We start from the raw sequence: 17188 nt of genomic DNA on the forward strand, positions 1-17188 counted from the left end.
CAAACATTGAGAGGGGACTGTATACGCCATAGAGATGTGATCCACCAGTAATTCAAAAAAAGAAGAAGACCAGGAAGCGACTGCGCCGTGCGATGATGTCGTATGAGTTTTCTTCTGTAATTCTTGATAAACCGTAGCGCGTCTTTGCTTTTTTCCATCTAAAATAGCAATAATATTCGCTTCTTTAATTAATTCCAAAAAGATTTCTATTTCGTCGTCCCTCCAAACATTCCGTACTTTATCGTCTAAATCGTAAAATCCACCCCTTCCAAGTGTAAAAACTTTTTTTGCGAATGTTGGGCCCTTTTTCGAATTTCTAGCGTTTCCATTCAGTTTAATTTTCGCATTTCTTGAAAATTCTAATAAAAATGGGTGGATGGAAACCCAACTACGTTCAAATCGAACTGTCCTTAAACTGTTTAGCACCCCATGTATCGAAAAACTTATCAAATCATCTTTTGTGGTGAGATACTCCCCTAGCAAGTAACAAAATAAATAAATAAATTGATTAATTTAGCAGTTCGGATAACGGATGGATGGATGATGAATGGATGAAGTATTACACAATTATTAGCAATTCCCTACACTAAGTATAATGAGACTGCAGCATTTACATATAGACAAAATCATTACTTTAAACATGTCATGACCCATTTTTTTGCCTTACAATTTTTAATGTCATTTTTTCGGGTTTGCAAGATAATTTGGAAATGCCCACAGTGGCGTTTTTCTAGTTGCAATATTTTTCATTATAAAAAAAGTGCTTTAGCTCGGACTGGTAGTTGACGGTATGTGGGGCTTGTATGGCTACCAAGTCTCTTCCTTGTGTAGACTCCATTGAAATTCAGCTGGTTGTCATCAGAATTGATCAGCAACGGTGCAACTATTTCAAGGTAAATTAAAGTGACAGTGTGTAGGTTTTAGTGCCATCTATTGGTGAACGCAAAAAAAAGTTCTATCCCATCAACGTCCATTTAAAAAAATAAAATAATCGAAGGTCTACTGTAATAATTGTTAATTATATTACATAGGTCGCAGAGCCATCTTTCGCTATGGATACCCAAAGTAAAAAAACTTTGCAAACGTAGTTAGTTGGCATCTGGAGGTGCTTGCAGCTAGTGTCTGACCCAATGGGTCGACCGCCGCTTAACTTCCACAGCTGCGGTGGACAGGTGGTTGACGCTGAGTCCTGTGATTCAGGCTAGCGGCGCTTGTCTCCCTCTGCTTTGCTCTTGATAGCTTTTGTTAGCTTTTCCCGCTAGCTGCTGTTGTTCCAGCTAGTTCTTGCTAGCCGCTATTGTTAGCTCCAGCGAGTTCGGGGTGAATACGCCACAGTTTCTTGGGGGTGGGAAATGGTGGAGGGTGACGTTATGCTCGTCCCATTTAGTGTTAGCATATGACATATTTGGGATGAAAACTGAAAAATAAAAAAAAGCCCGGCTTCGAGCATAGCCCAAACACCAGCTCAGACGCCATGAAAACTGGAAAAAGAAAAAAAGAAAAAAAAAAGTTCATTTGAATGCACATTATCAAGCTTGAACCATGCACGAGCTTAACACAGAGGCTGCAGTTACACTTTAGGCCAGAGGTGGCAGACGTGTGTAAAATAAGAGGGACAAACTCCACAAAGCGCCTTTAATTGGGTTAAAGTTTTCTTACAGGGAATCAGTTGCAATTGATATTTGCGCTATTAATGTTTATACACACTGCTTAATCAAATGAAGAACAATGACTTTTCAGTGTCTTAGGGATGCTTAAATCACACACCTATGGATTTGCATTCCGTAATCTTGAACAGGTTAATCATTTATGTTTGTTGGCCTGACTTTTTTTCCAACCAGATCAGACAAAACCTGCACACCCCAGACCACAGTACAATCGCTCAGGATTATATTTCAGAGACAAATGTCTTTTGCTTATCTGGACTGGCGTGATAACATCTACAGCCATTATTGTAGAATAATCAAATCATCTGCTCATAACGTTTCTTTTAGAACTGTATTGCAAACACATATGTGTAGCTTTAAAGTGAAAACATATGAATAACATAACAAACACATGCATTTCATGTTTAAACTGACAGATAAGCATTCCATCTCCACTCAAGGCCTTTTAGGTCCCTGTTTGCCTCAAATGAAGGGACAACCCTACTTTTACTTGACACAAGTGTTTGTTGCAATTGTATGAATTAAATAATGAAACAAGGTGATGTAGAAAACAAAAAAATAAACCGCATTCATGAAGCAGCCTTTGGAACCTAAACACAAAAACAAGGCCACAAAGATTCTAAAAAATTGCATCAAGCTATTATATTTGATGTTTCTCTTTTAAACTGAAGTCACTTGAGTTCACAAAATTGTTTTATAATGAGGTGTTTGCACCCATGCATAAGGGTGCTGTGTTTATGTGTACATATGAACTGAAACGTGTGTGCATAGTGGGTGGTACGGCTTGTAAAAACTGCATGTTGAATAATTGATTATGTACATAAAGCATGGATGTGAGAGAAAGATAGAACAGCAAAAGAGTGATGTGAATTAAGAAAAAAACGGTAAAAGGATTCTAAACCTAGATTTAAAAAAAAATATCTTGAACACCCTTAACAGAGTACTCTGGTTTAATCTCACCTTTATTATATTTTTTTTTTTACTTCACTTTATCTTGAATATACACTCAGCAAAGATGTATGAACATGGCTCTCACGTATTTCCACAACAAACTCATCCAACCATGGCCTTTGGGACCCTGCAAAATCCTGGAGCAAAATCAGTTGATGAAGTAAATTGGTCCAACAGACTGTTTGAATGTACTAGGGGCTGACAACATAGGCATGTGCGCAGAAAATGTGAAAACAGCCGACTTGAGTCACGGTTTATTTTAAAAAGGAATTAATCGATTTGGTTCAATTCAGTGGGACTAAGATTTGATTCGTTATAGTAGGACAGAGTTTGAGAGGGTACGATGCAGAAAGTTTCTTGTTGTCATTTGACAATCTGAATGAAATTGTCAGTAGGCTACTGTAAATGTGACATTTCCTTCAAAGATATATCCCTCCAATAAAAGACGATTCAATATGCATCTTGATATAGTTTAAAGGTGAACGATTCAATTCGGTTCCATGCGCGATCTTTTAAATAAAAACCGATTTACTGATACATTTTTTACACCATTACTGTACAGTATAAACATATGTGCAGTGTGTTATTTATGATTTATTTATTGTGTGAATGCTGAACAGCATTACCACTTATGTTGTGTTCTAACCTTTATTATTTCAGGCACTTATTATTCCGCTTACTTTTTTGCCATGCAATAACTCCCAGATAATACTTCCGATTTACACGATTCAAATTTCAACTTGATTAAAAAATTCACACCTCCCGAGGTATATATCGTCTGATTCCACATTACTTACAGTATTTGCACAATTTAACATTACATATCAACTTACCCCCATTCATTTTCAACGGGACTGACATTGAACTTTTTCTAAGTCAAACTTGCCACGCCCACTTCCATACATATAACTGATCATCATGACCAGCTGTCTGTCTGATACTGCTCGGTGGGGCAGTTGGTAAAGTGCATTGTCCAGTAACCATGAGTTTGCGGGTTTGAATCCCATCTCCAACTGTACATTGCAAATATATCCATGATCAGTGGCGTCACTGGCATGAAAAGTTTAGTGGGGTACAAAAGTGGGCACTTTACATCCACAAGCAGCAAAGCCTACACAATAAATTCTAATTCAATTCAAGATCACAATCCAGTGGAAAAGCGGTATATAAATGAAGTAGCCTACCATTTATTCATAGCCTTACAAATTAAGTCTATGAATGAAACGGTTCAAAATAGGGCTGTACAATTTCAATTATCACACTCCACATTTACAAAATTGGCGTAATCGTAAACAAAAACAAAAGATTATAAATACAAATTTTGAGTTGTTGAAATTTATATATTTGCACCTTTTTTTTTTAATCTTAAAATCACTAATAAATCTTGTTTGCTCCAAAAGGAACTTACATAATTATAGTGTTTCAAATAATTTTATTTGTCTTAATATTTTCAAATGTTTAAACATGTTCTTGTTTTGTATAAAAAAAAAATATCATTTGAATAATTGGGATTTCAATTATTACCAAAATGATTGGGATTTTTTTTTTTCAATAAACGAGCAGCCCTAGTTCAAAATAAAAATGCTACTCACCAGTGCTGTTCATTCAGCTCAGTTCTATCTTAACTTTATTTCCAATTGGCCAGATTTTCTTTGCCGCTTCAAATTCAGCACATGGAAACATTTTTGATGAAATTACTGAAAAATGTGCTGTCCACAACAAGCAGTGCTGCTATCAGGTGGCCACTCTTGCAAAATCTCCCCTTCACTTCATAATGAGCTTCGTTCATAATGAGACAGCTGCAGTGTTTTGCCCCATCAACGAATCTACTTCATTCATATTGTTAGTTTGCTATTAATGACAACGTAGTCATTTTGCTCACGATGAAAACTGAGCTTACTGCTGTGTTGTCATCCACCAAAACGACAGTGTGCTGTTTTCAGCACAGCCACCTGGCGGTCGGGAGGGACGAAATAGAACTGACGTCACATGACATCAGTCCTGTTTTTCAATTGGACGATGGGCCCAGTTAATGTGGCCCCATGGCTGTCTATGGAGACCAGCTTGGGACATGCGCACTGTGATTTGAGTCACACGCGCTCATGGGGCCGGCCCTCTCCTGTTTAGAAAGTTTGTTTTTATTGTTCATTTTTCCTTTCGGACAGTGAGACCATTGAACTCGGCTATGTATTATACATACATGTTTATAACGAAATTACCTTACAGACATAATTGATATTTATTTGAATATTATTATTCTTCATAAAATAAAATCTGATAAATTATTAGATATAAAGAAGACCAATTATAAGCCTGCATAGTGCTGAACAGCGCTAGTGGGGCCCAAAGACGAGAGACGTCATTGTCCATGATGGCCATTATGCTACATGATATACATGTGTACCAATTGACTCATATCGGGAAATGGATTATAATTTCACTGAAATGATCAAATGCATTTTAGCTTTCAGCATCACATGACACTTTTCAACATAAATATGGTAAAAAGAAAAAAATTAATTCAGCTTTTCAGCATTCCCATGCAATTTCTGCAGAAATTGCACTTGGTCTTGTTTATATTTATTTATATAATATATATATATCATTTATATTTATTTATTTGACACATTCATGCAATCTGTCCAATATTTTACAGTATTTTATAGTTGTGGTTTAGTCTGTGTGACAATGGATTCAGATAATAAATCATCTTTAACCTACATTATCTGCAGTTAAAATAATTTAACCATACATGTATTTTTTTTTAAACATATTGAATAGTAGCCCTGCATGAGCGTTTATGATTGACTGCAATTGGCAAGAGTCATTGACTTTCATTTGCCTAAAACGCCATGTTGTTTTTGTGTCCGATGAAAGTCACTTAGGGCTACACTCATCCATTAGGTGTAGCATAAAGCAAATCAAACCATAAATAAAGTACAAGCTGAAACTAAGCAGAGAGCCTCTGTAACTAACTAATAGCCTTCAGTTCGAGGATTAGACGAGATTCTTCCCTTGAGAGGGAAACAGCAAGCCGCCATCTATCATTACTCGGAGGAAGCAGGGTTGCAAATCTAAAAAAACAAAATAAAAAAACCACTATCACTTAACAGTAAATAGCACATGTGACCCACATTTTCATTATCCTTATTTATACAAACATAGGCTTATACTGTATAATTAGAATCATGTAGAGTAGATGAATCCAACACACATTCCTCGCCACTGCAGAATGTAACTGTATACACACACACACACACACACACAAAGACTACTCCACTCATGTGTCCCATTTTGTGTGCCAGAGCTGTTCTTGAGAAATGATAGAGTCATGGCCTGGACACACATGTGCACATGCATACCTATTATGTACAGTACTTCATTGTGATGGATAAAACCTTAATAAAGCAATATGGAAGGCTGAGCAATATTCATTGAGTGCACTTAAAATTCCAGCTTTGACGTTGACAAATTTGAGTGTATTTTATAACGCAAGACAAAGATTGATTGGATTCCTGGTTTACGCCATGCTTGCAGCATGCGTACATGCAGGAATGCAGAATTACCAACACATTTGATGTTCAATTGTATATTGTGTTGACTGAAGCTTGCTGAAAGCTCTGTCTTGGATATTGAAGAAGTTGACGTTGTACAAGGTAATTAGGGTTCAACAATGCAAAAACGAAACTTGAGGACCTAAAAATAATAAAGGAGCCCAGTACATTGCTGTCAGTCCGTAATCCACAAGAGTGTCTTTACACTTTAAAAACAGCATTACTTATTCAAAGTCATTTTTTTGCAACTTTCTTACAACGGTTTTAGATTGTGTTGTGCATGATTGCAGCCAAGAATGCATTTCAGTCCGCAAGGGATAGCTGACTACATCTTTTTTTTTCTTTCATATTTACAGTACAGGCTGGCTATGAAAGAGGACTCACTCATGCACCACTGTTCTTCACGCACAAGTGAAGCTGAGGTCCCAGGACAACTGATGTCACACAACCTCTTGTCTATTTCAGTCCCCATTGGTGTCCTTTGTCATTCACCTTACCTTTACCTTGAAATAAATAAACATAACATTAACTACATTGATGCTGACTAGCTCAGGGTGTACCTTGCCAACTCCCTCCCCCTTTCTTGTGTTTTGCTTTTATTTCTTCTTCTTCTTCTTTCCATCTAAGAAACTCTGCACACTGGAAGCCAAGCCACCAAGATTCTTGGTCTGTCTCCCTGGTCTGTTGTTTTCATATTTATTGGACGGGTTGTGACTTTTAGTTATCAATAAAGTAATCTGAATCTGAATCCATGTCAGCTGTGATCGGCTCCAGCACACCCACAACCCTACAGTATAGTGAAAATAGTGATGAAACATAACATAACATAACATAAAATAACACTCTTGAAATATATTTTTTTTGCCCAAAATATTTTTTTTTGCCTAAATCATCTCCTCATGATCAGTGTTGGGCAGTAGCTAGTTACTAGTAACGTGTTACTGTAACTTAGTAACTTTTTACAATAACTAGTACTCTAACGCATTATTTTTTAAACACAGTAACTCAGTTACAGTTACAATAGTGCATTAATCAGTTACTTGATAAATTATTTAATTTAACAATTTAATTGTGCGACACTCGGTTCAGAATCAAATAATGAATGGATGGCTGCTGTGACACATTGTGGGCAGGCATCGGATTCGGCATTTAAATCAAGGGGAGCGCAAGACGGGTTTTTCGACGTGGAAATACGCTCATTGCTTTACTTTAGTTGAGCATAAAGGAAGAGTGTATGTTCTTTTTTTTAAGTAACTAAAGAGTTACTTTTAATAGTAACGCATTACGTTTTTGTTTAAGTAATTATCAGAGTAATTTAGTTACTTGAAGTAACTGAGCTACTTGAAGTATGAAGAATGAAGTAACTAGTAACTGTTACTAGCTACTATTTTTTAGTAACGAGCACAACGCTGCTCATGATGCAAATGGTTAAATTTTTTGTTTCCTGAAAAATCTGAAAAAAATGACTTAGGCATTTATTTTAAGAACTCATCAATAACACAACATAACATAACTCACATTTTGTCAAAAATGAGCAAAAGTGCGGGGGTGGGGGTGGTCTCCGACTACGTTTGCTTGGGCCTCCAAATGACTAGCTACGTGAGCTCAATCGCGGCATGTGCACTGCTAACGACCACAGCTAAGAGCTGCAAGAACTCATGTGAATTGCAAAACATTTTTTTAACCTTTTCATTCCGCTCCATCAACCACGTGCCAAATAAACTTTATAATTTCTTTGTATGGGGCAAATATAAAAATGAAAATGCCAATACAGCCCAGGTTTGAATTTTATCTGTGCGCTGAGAGGGTGACAATAGTACACAATTGGTGTTAATATGCCAACTTTGACAATCTTAAGTGTTATTTGTGGCGTGCTTATCACTGTTGGACATCTTCCAGTGCGGGAGGAGGGTGTGGGGAATTATCTAAGTAATTGATGGAATAATCAATAGAATAATCGATTCCAAGAAAAAGATTTGTGACTAACAGCCCTTCTGAAAAAACAACATCCAATCCTTTAATGGGCCATTTTATCTCATGTCCGGAGCTTTTAACAGTTCCTTATTTGTCTTCTATCAAAAACAACACAAGCAATATTGTCAGTAGTGTGTGCGCGCGTCTGTCCGTGTGTGTGAATGCACGTATGCCTCGACACTATGTGTGTATGTGTTGTTTCTTGTCTAATCTGTCTTCATTAGCGGAATGGACCCTGAGTGACTAACGTCCTTTTTGCCCCTTAGCTCAGTATTGAGAATAAACATGCCTGATATCGACTGCTATACGGAAGAATCCAAGTAAAAATTGAACGATCGCTAAAAGTCAGAAATACACAGTTTTTGTCACAAACTTCTTTTGATGACCTCCTTAAGTCCACCCCTGAACCCTACCCATCCAACGTCTACTTGGGCACCCGGTTTGCCATCTATCGGGGACCTCCACGGGGTGGTCAACGGAGGCCCCCAGGTAAATTTCTCTTGTCGCCCCACTTCATTCACCAAGCCACGTCCACCCAATTCACGTCACGAGTCCATCCCCACACCACTTCGTTCTCCGCCATCTTCGTCACCACGTTTCCTGCTGTCTTGTGCACCTCACAGCCCCAAGTCACATGCCCCTATGTCACATCTACAGTATTAGATTCTGTCCCCATGACACCTCGTGCTCTCTCGTCCTCGCCCCATCATGTTGTGTCAACTTATGATCCTTTAGTTCCTGTATCCTCTGTACCACGTGTATCCTGTGTTCCCCAACCTTTTTGGTGACAGGCTGATGTGGTCCCTGCCCTGGTGCATCGAAAGCGCAGAACCAAGTCATGGTGAGCCAAGCTGCAGCCCCTGGCCGTGTTGCCGGTGCAGCCCCTGGCCACTTCGCCGTGCCGCCCCAAGCCACAGACTCTCGTCCACTGCCACTGTAGCCCCTGGCCGCTTTGCCGGTGCCGCTCCTGGCTGCTTCGCCGGTGCCGCCCCAAGTGTCATCTCCTGACCGCTGCCGCCCCAACTCTCATTGGCTGAGCCGCGACAATCTCGGGCACCTGTTGCGGCTGCGCCCGCCTTCTGTTCTGGTGCCTGGGACGCCTTCCTAACCGGACCGGCCGAGCATCTCTTGTCTGGCAGCGTGGTTGCCCTCCGGACCGGCCTGGCGGGGCATCTCTTGTCTGGCGTCGTGGATGCCCTTCTTACTGGTCCGGCCGAGCATCTCTCGTCTAGCAGCGTGGATGCCCTCCGGACCGGCCCGATTAGGCACCTCTCGTCTGGGTTACGGCGTTCTTGTGACTGGCCCTATGGGTCTCTTCTTTTTTAACTGACTCTGCGGTGTTCCTGCCTCCGTGCCACCTCCCGCCCGCCTCTGTTTTTGAACTCTTTTTGTTTTTTGGACCTGGTGGGACGTCTGGGAGCCGTCTCTTGAGGGAGGGGTACTGTCATGGTTTGGGTTAGGTCTTGGTTAGTTTTTTCTTTTTTCTTTTGTCATGGTTCAGGTTTAGTTTTTGTCATGTTTCTTTAAGTTTTTGTCATGATCTGTTGTGTTCTGTTTTTTCCTTGTGTGTCTCCCTTGGTCTTGTTAAGTGTAATCCTGTCCTTCCTCGAGTGAACCAATCAGTGCCCTCATCCACTTGTGTCTTGCCCCAGGTGTGTCTCATTTTGTCGTTAGTGTTTAGTCTCCTGTCTCCCCTATGTCTCCGTCGATCCATTGTTGTTTCCCTTCTGTCATGCTGCCGGATTTTTGCCCTGTTGTCCTCCCCATGTTTTCCCTTGTTTTCCTTCTTGGAATTTGTTGTTTTTGTTTATGGACAGTAGGTATGGCAGAAATGGAACATTGAAACAATCAAATCATTTGAAACGATTGATTCACAAAATGAATCGATCTTTTGGAACGTTCGAAACATCTCTCTACAGCGACATCTGGTGGCCAAGTGTAAAATATAACAATCAAACAGTAGATCCGTGTTGCCAGCTCCCCAGTAAGGAAACTCTATTGGCTGTCTGTAATCACCTAATTTACACAACTGGCAATCAGGCTATAATTGTAATGGACGCCATAAGAGAGAGAAATAATATCATGAGAAACAAAAACTGAATAACCCCCACGCCGTCAAAATAAGTACAGAAGTACAAATGAGCTTTTTGTTGCTGATACTTGGCTAGTTTTTAATTTTGCCTCTCAACATGACTTAAATGCTTTGATGAAACCCCAAGTGCTATCACATTTAATCCAAAACCAAATTTGAACAGGCTACATTTCAAAGGCTTTTTTTTGTTTTTGCGACAGGGCATCAAGTTTTGACAGAAAATATTAGAGAGGAAAAAGAATGACCTGCAAAAACATGACATTCATAGCGGGAATTGAACCTGGATTACAGACTTTTTTCCCAGCCCATTGTGCAGGTGCGTTACCACTAAACCAACCGCCGCATTCAAAATGTTCAAGAGGATGTTGACATTTTGTCATGTAAGGCGATAAATCAGCAGGGCAATTTTACGTACGAAGTATACTTAGGTTGGATTCATTTAAGATTCAAGACATTTTAATATAGTGCAATCTTCTTTTCCTTTCGGCTTTTAACTTCAGAGGTCGCCACAGCGAATCAGTTGCCTCCATCTAACCCTGTCCTCTGCATCCTCTGCTCTCACACCAACTTTTTTTCATGTCCTCTTTAACTACATCCATAAACCTCCTCTTTGGTCTTCCCCTAGACCAGGGGTGGGCAATCTCGGTCCTCGAGGGTTGGAGTCCTGCAGGTTTTGAAGGTTTCCCTTTTCCATCACAATCTGATTCCAATCAATAGGATCGTTATCAGACTTGCACAGAGTTTGCTGATGAGCTGATCATATATCAGCTGTGTTGGTGAAGGGAAACATCCAAAACCTGCAGGACTCCGGTCCTCGAGGACCGAGTTTGCCCACCCCTGCTCTAGACCTTTTGCCTGGCATTTGGAAACTCAGCATCCTTCTGCCAATATAATGACTATCTCTCCTTTGGACATGTCCAAACCATCTCAGTCTGGCCTCTCTGACTTTATTTCCAAAGCCTCTAACAATTTTAATTTTAACTTAATTAAATTAATTAATTTTTATATAGTGCAAAGGTCGGATTTTAATTAATTTTAGAAAAGGCACTTGTTGAAACAATGTGACATATGGAGGCGTAATGGAACACAAAAGGCAATTGTCACGTGACATCCTGATTCTGAGACAGATTTAGGAACGCAATTCGAATCAGGAAGTTCCGCCTGGGTTCCGGTACGTACCAAAACACAGTTTCGATTTTGCCATCGCTACTGGACAGTACCTCGTTTACCTCCTTGTTTTTGGTTTAATTAAATCCCTCTTTTGACTTCACCTCTGCCTCCTCGCCCTGCTTCCTTGCACTTGGGTCCGCAACCACCACTACCCCCTGAGAGATCGTATCGGTTGCTCGTTCTGTTTTTTTGTGGTGCTTTTGTGGTGTGTTTAACAATGGAAAAATAAAAACAAAAAAACATATACATATTTATACATAAATACAACACTATACTTTTCCTCCTCGGTCAAAGTTAATCTGAACATTTGGCCGCAAATGGGCTCCTATTAATGAACCCAATTCTCTGATTTGCCTTCAAAGGGACCATTTGCCAAGATTATTGTTACCACTTTTAATGTTCCATATTGATTGGCTCCACAATGACATCAAGGTGCTCTTGGAGAGACTGTAAGCAAAGAAATAGCAAGACCGGCTCAGGCTGACATCCTCTCATTGAAAAAACAAAAACAAAAGCAACAATGCCTGTATATGTGGTGGAAAGGGATACCGTGACTTTGCAGAAAAGATTCCTCAGCAGGTAGCCCGTGCCTTAGCAGTTCACAGTTGTCTCTCTTCCAGGAAGCTAATGGAGTTCTCTATAGCCTGTCACTTTGTGTACAAGAGTTGTGCTGCAGGAAATAAACAGAGGTTACAGAGATGCACTGGTACAACCACCACATATTTTATAGTACTGAAATACAGTACACAGTTGGTGGAATATTGTAACTTTATGTTGGTATATTAGCAATTTGTGTCATTAATGTGCAAAAATGGTAACACATCAATCATAAATGGTTAGGACAGATTACACATTTTACTTTATGACACCTATAGTGTATTAAAATGCTCATAACCTTTGATCTGAAAGAGCTGTAGGTGATAATTCTGACAATAATTGCAGAGTCATATTATTTCAGTGTCAACGTTAGATGATTTGTCATACAAGGGTTACATTACCAAAATCATGTAACAGTTACTCAATTTACAATGCTTGTTTTTGCCTTTTGCAGCATAATTTGCTAATCAGCCTCATCTGCTGTGATTGGTCGTCTCTGCGAAGACTGTTGCGAAGACATGATGCATTCAAGAGCAGCTCAGATGAACGTACAATGACATATTCTAATGGAATTCAAATTGTGAGTTCCATAAACACCACAACCCTTCAACAACGCCCCTGCTTTTAACATACAAACACCACACATGAGGGATGTTACTCGTCCAGTGTGCTAAAAGCATCATTTGGCTTAGTTTTATAGAGGCCGGGGAGCATGAGTCAAAATGTTTTAATGGCAGCTTCAGACAGCAGCGTATTGATCGCTGATTCATCCAAAACATACAAACCTATGTGTGCGTGTATATGTTTATGCAATAAATAAATGAATAAAACTCGCTGTAGTACAAATTTGTTTGTCCATAATCATTCATCTCAACGATCCGATCCAGAATCCAGTCTTGGATAGCTGATGAGAGAGGTGAGTGGTGGTGTGAGAAATGAAGCATGCCACATATTAAAACAAGGAATGGTGCTACCTAGTGGTGAGACAGTAAAATATATCAACATGGAGCCACTCTTACAGTGACAAGCACACACAAAAAAAGGTATTACATGACTTCCAATTTTGAAATAACAAAACATTGACATTTTATGATTAAATACTGATAAACTTTTGTTTTAAATGTATTTATTTATTTATTGCAAATAATACCTCATTTTGAATTTGACCCCTACAACATAGTCCAAAAAAGCAGTACAGACATAATATTTTTTTGTTTTTAATCTTAAAAGATTTGTATCTGTGACAATTTGCATGCACCTTTTTAAGATCTTTCAACTCAGCTGCCATTGTGTAAATGCTACAAGATTACTTTAGTACAAACAACTTAATTTGCTTTGCACGCTAGAATCTTAATGAAGTTGAACCAACTTAATTTCCATTGTATGATACTACTCCATTTAATTATATACTGTAAAAAATAGTGCTGGTCCAACTTAATAAGTTGCTAACGCCATAAATCCTTTTTTTAAGAGTGGCAGAAGATGGGGTTGGGTCTGCGGTCGCAACTTTTGGCCCTCTCCTGGAGCAGAAGGCTCCCTGGGTTAGCATTTTTGTAGCTAGGTTGCCCTGTGCTAAGCCACCGGGGCCTTAGATCATCTGTTTTGCTTTGTTTTGAATGTTTTTTTGTGGGTCCGTATTGTGGGGCGTGGTGAGTTAGGGATTTGTTTTTCAACTATGTCATTTATATATTTGTATGAAAAGTGCTATACAAATAAAGAGTGATTGATTGATTGATTGATTGATTGATTGATTGATTGATTGATTGATTGATTGATTGATTGATTGATTGATTGATTGATTGATTGATTGATTGATATTTAGTTTTATTTACTGCTGGTTCCTTGTCCGTCAGTCATAGTGCTTCTTTGATTGGCTACATTACATTTACGTCACATTCCACAAGTCAAATGGCTTGAGAGTCATCGACTTTGCTCACTCACATCAAGATTTTTGGTCAGAAGTTGAACCTATACTCAACACGCTATTATTGTGACTCTGTTCTACATTTCAGAACAAAGGCTAATCTTATTGGACAATCAAGACATAAGATAGGCAGCTAAGGCAGGCATTTGACTTCTTTGGTCGGGAAGAAGCAAAATCAGGACAAAAATAGCCTGATTGTCTTTATGTGTGTACCTGGCCTAACGGTTTAAGCTTTGTAAGTCATTTTGGTTTGATGTGACAGGGAACTTGGAACTTGCTTGAAAGTTGAAGGTTATGATTTAAGACTTACCTACTTGTCAACCGTCTGTGTTCACTGGATCCACATTACTGTTACTATTTGTTACTAAAGCCTTTAATTTCCAATCTCCTCTCATAAGACTGGTGGGTATTTGCTGAACCTTAAATGTGTATGACATAACTCAATTTATGTCCAAAGACTATTTACTGTGTTAGGGATTCTAGTCACCATAACATATATTTTCATTTCATTATAATTTATCTGCATAGTGTGTCTGATTTAAACAGTCAGAGTTGCATGTTACTTGAGCATACAACATTCTACGGCTGTCACTATCGAATCTTTTTAAAATTAAGTTTCTTATCAATTGAGTAATGCCCCCTTTACCCCCCCACCCGTCACCCCCCCACCCCACCCCACACACCCTCCTCCAAAAGAAAACAAACATATATATTTTTCTTAATCCACTAAAGTTAGAATGGAGTGGATATAAGTACTCATAATTTATTATCTTCTATACATATGCATTAATAAACGCAAACACAATTAGCTTATGCTAAATGGTTAGCAATCACAATTATCATTAGCACACTAGCGATTACCACTTAAGGTAAACAAACACTAACTACCATCTACGCAGATTAATCGCACTATTAATTTTGACCATAGATGATCCTTTAGCGCAAGGGTGGGCAAACTTTTTGACTTGCGGGCCACAATGGGTTTGAAATTTGAAAATTTTGAACAGACGGGCCGGACCAGGAGCATTTGGACCTCATAGCACAGTAAAAACACACAGATAAATGTACAACCCAATTTACTTATAGTGTGCACTAAGGACTGCGTTTTTCAAATGTGCAAAATCCACTTATTTAAAACAGCTTTTCCAATAGCTTCATTTTTATTGTTTTAGCTCAACTTTTGCTGTGTTTTTATGCTTTGTAAAGTGACCTTGGGTGTTCTGAAAGGTGCTGTTTTTAAATGAAATGTATTATTATTATTATGATGATTATTATAAAATAGCCCTAATCCAGGTAGTACGTTTGCCTCAATGAATAAGCAAGATGCGGCATTTACACACTATTTGGCAAAGTGGGAGGAGAAATGTAAATAGATTAAAATAGCACATACACTGTGATCTGTCAAACCTGGTGACTGCATCTATTATTAATAGATTTCAATTCAAGGCGTAAAGTTAAAGAATTTTTTTCCATTGGCCCACCCATTTTTAACCCGGGCCCACAGTACGTGTGACACATGCGGCTGCATGATAGCCGCTGCTGCCTGTCACGCGCTGAGGACAAAGCGCGTACATCCAATCCGTCTCTGACCACTTTTCCATCTCCGTGGGGGACGCATAGCACACGGTGTTTGTGCAGCAGCTCAAAAAGAAGCCAAAAGCCAACGAGGAAACGCTCATAGAAGTGCTCGACGCACGCCCCGGGGATGTATTCACCAATATCAACAGTCTCCTGCATGCGCGCTCCTCACCTCACCCATGACAACATGTAGAAAGACTATCTTCAGCTGTCAAAAGGATCAAAACACGCAACAGTGCCACAATGTTGACTGATAGACTGAACTCATTGTCCCTGCTTTCTTTCAAAAAAGAATTGACCGATTCTCTGGACTATCAGGACATTATTGCTGTGTTCAACACAAAACCCTGCCGTCTCCTGCTGTAAATGTCCAAATCCAAATCCAATAAGATAAGATAAGATCCACTGATTGTCACACCCATCTAAGTGGGGCGAAATTTGTTCTCCGCATTTGACCCATCCCCTGAGGGAGCGGTGAGCAGCAACAGCACCGCGCTCGGGAATCATGTGGTGATCTAACCTCCCAATTCCAACCCTTAATGCTGAGTGTCAAGCAGAGTGACAATCGGTCCCATTTTTATAGTCTTTGGTATGACCCGGCTGGGAATTGAACCCACGACCTCCCAGTCTCAGGGTGGACACTCTAACCACTCGGCCACTGAGCTGAACAAAAAATAAATAAATAATAAAATAAATAAATAAAATAAATAAATAAAATAAAATAAAATAAAATAAAATAAAATAAAATAAAATAAAATAAAATAAAATAAAATAAAATAAAATAAAATGAATTTTTTTCTAGCCTTATTGGATAAGTTCGGCGGGCCGGATTGAAACGCATAACGGGCCGTATTTGGCCCGCGGGCCGGGGTTTGCACATGTCTGCTTTAGCGTGACAGCGGATGGCGGATGGCTGCATTTAAGGTAGCACAGGTTGTGTTTGAGCAATAAACATAATTACATGCAGTAAAGCCTTTAATAAATGTTTGCGTATCACATTTAGAATATTTGTTCATGTCAAAATATTGGGTTCATTTTTTTTCCATTTTAAAGTAATTAACTGATTAGGAAAAGAGGAGGATGAAATGTTGAAGAAGTCCTCATAACACATAACCGGTGCTCTTCAAATTTGGTGGGAATTTTTTTTTGTTGATAAAAATGGCTTTTTTATTAAGCGATTAATTGTGATTAATCAAAATTCTAAAATGTGATTAATCTGATAAAAAATGTAATCGTTTGACAGCTCTAGTTTACACATACATTAAATCTATATTACACATATAGCAACATATATACACATATAGTAACAATATCTTAAAAATCACTTACAGATGGTGCTTCAACAACAATCCACGGGTAAAGGAGTGGAGCTGCCTGTGTTAGATTAGCTACAATGAGCTGTTCATGTCTTCTTCTATGGGAACTTTTAGTGCTTGAGTGCCCTCTACTGGTTAAGTGATGAACACCTAAAACTTAGTGGCAGGTTATACAGTATTTTTGAATAATTACAGCCCAAGTGCTTTTTAGGACGTAAATAAGAGTCAAGATATTTCACTTTACAAGTTACATTTATCATTGTATTTAACAGATAAAAATCTGGATAGTTCATGTGCGTGTTCTCCTTAGTCCTACAGATCATAACCACACTCTTAGTTGCATTGTACTTATGTCATAATGCTCA

General features: G+C 38.9%; 1 long non-coding RNA gene across 1 annotated transcript; it reads right to left on the reverse strand.

The window, feature by feature from the left end:
• Positions 1-11707: 11707 nt before the first annotated feature.
• On the reverse strand, positions 11708-16883 carry LOC144041206 (uncharacterized). Its single transcript, XR_013290041.1, has 3 exons — positions 16837-16883; positions 11958-12078; positions 11708-11855 (listed from the first exon to the last, which is right to left on the reverse strand). It is a non-coding gene; the product is annotated as an uncharacterized LOC144041206 (long non-coding RNA).
• Between the last annotated feature and the right edge of the window lie 305 nt (positions 16884-17188).

The sequence above is a fragment of the Vanacampus margaritifer genome, unplaced genomic scaffold, assembly GCF_051991255.1.
Source record: "Vanacampus margaritifer isolate UIUO_Vmar unplaced genomic scaffold, RoL_Vmar_1.0 HiC_scaffold_182, whole genome shotgun sequence".
Classification (NCBI taxonomy): Eukaryota; Metazoa; Chordata; class Actinopteri; order Syngnathiformes; family Syngnathidae; genus Vanacampus; species Vanacampus margaritifer.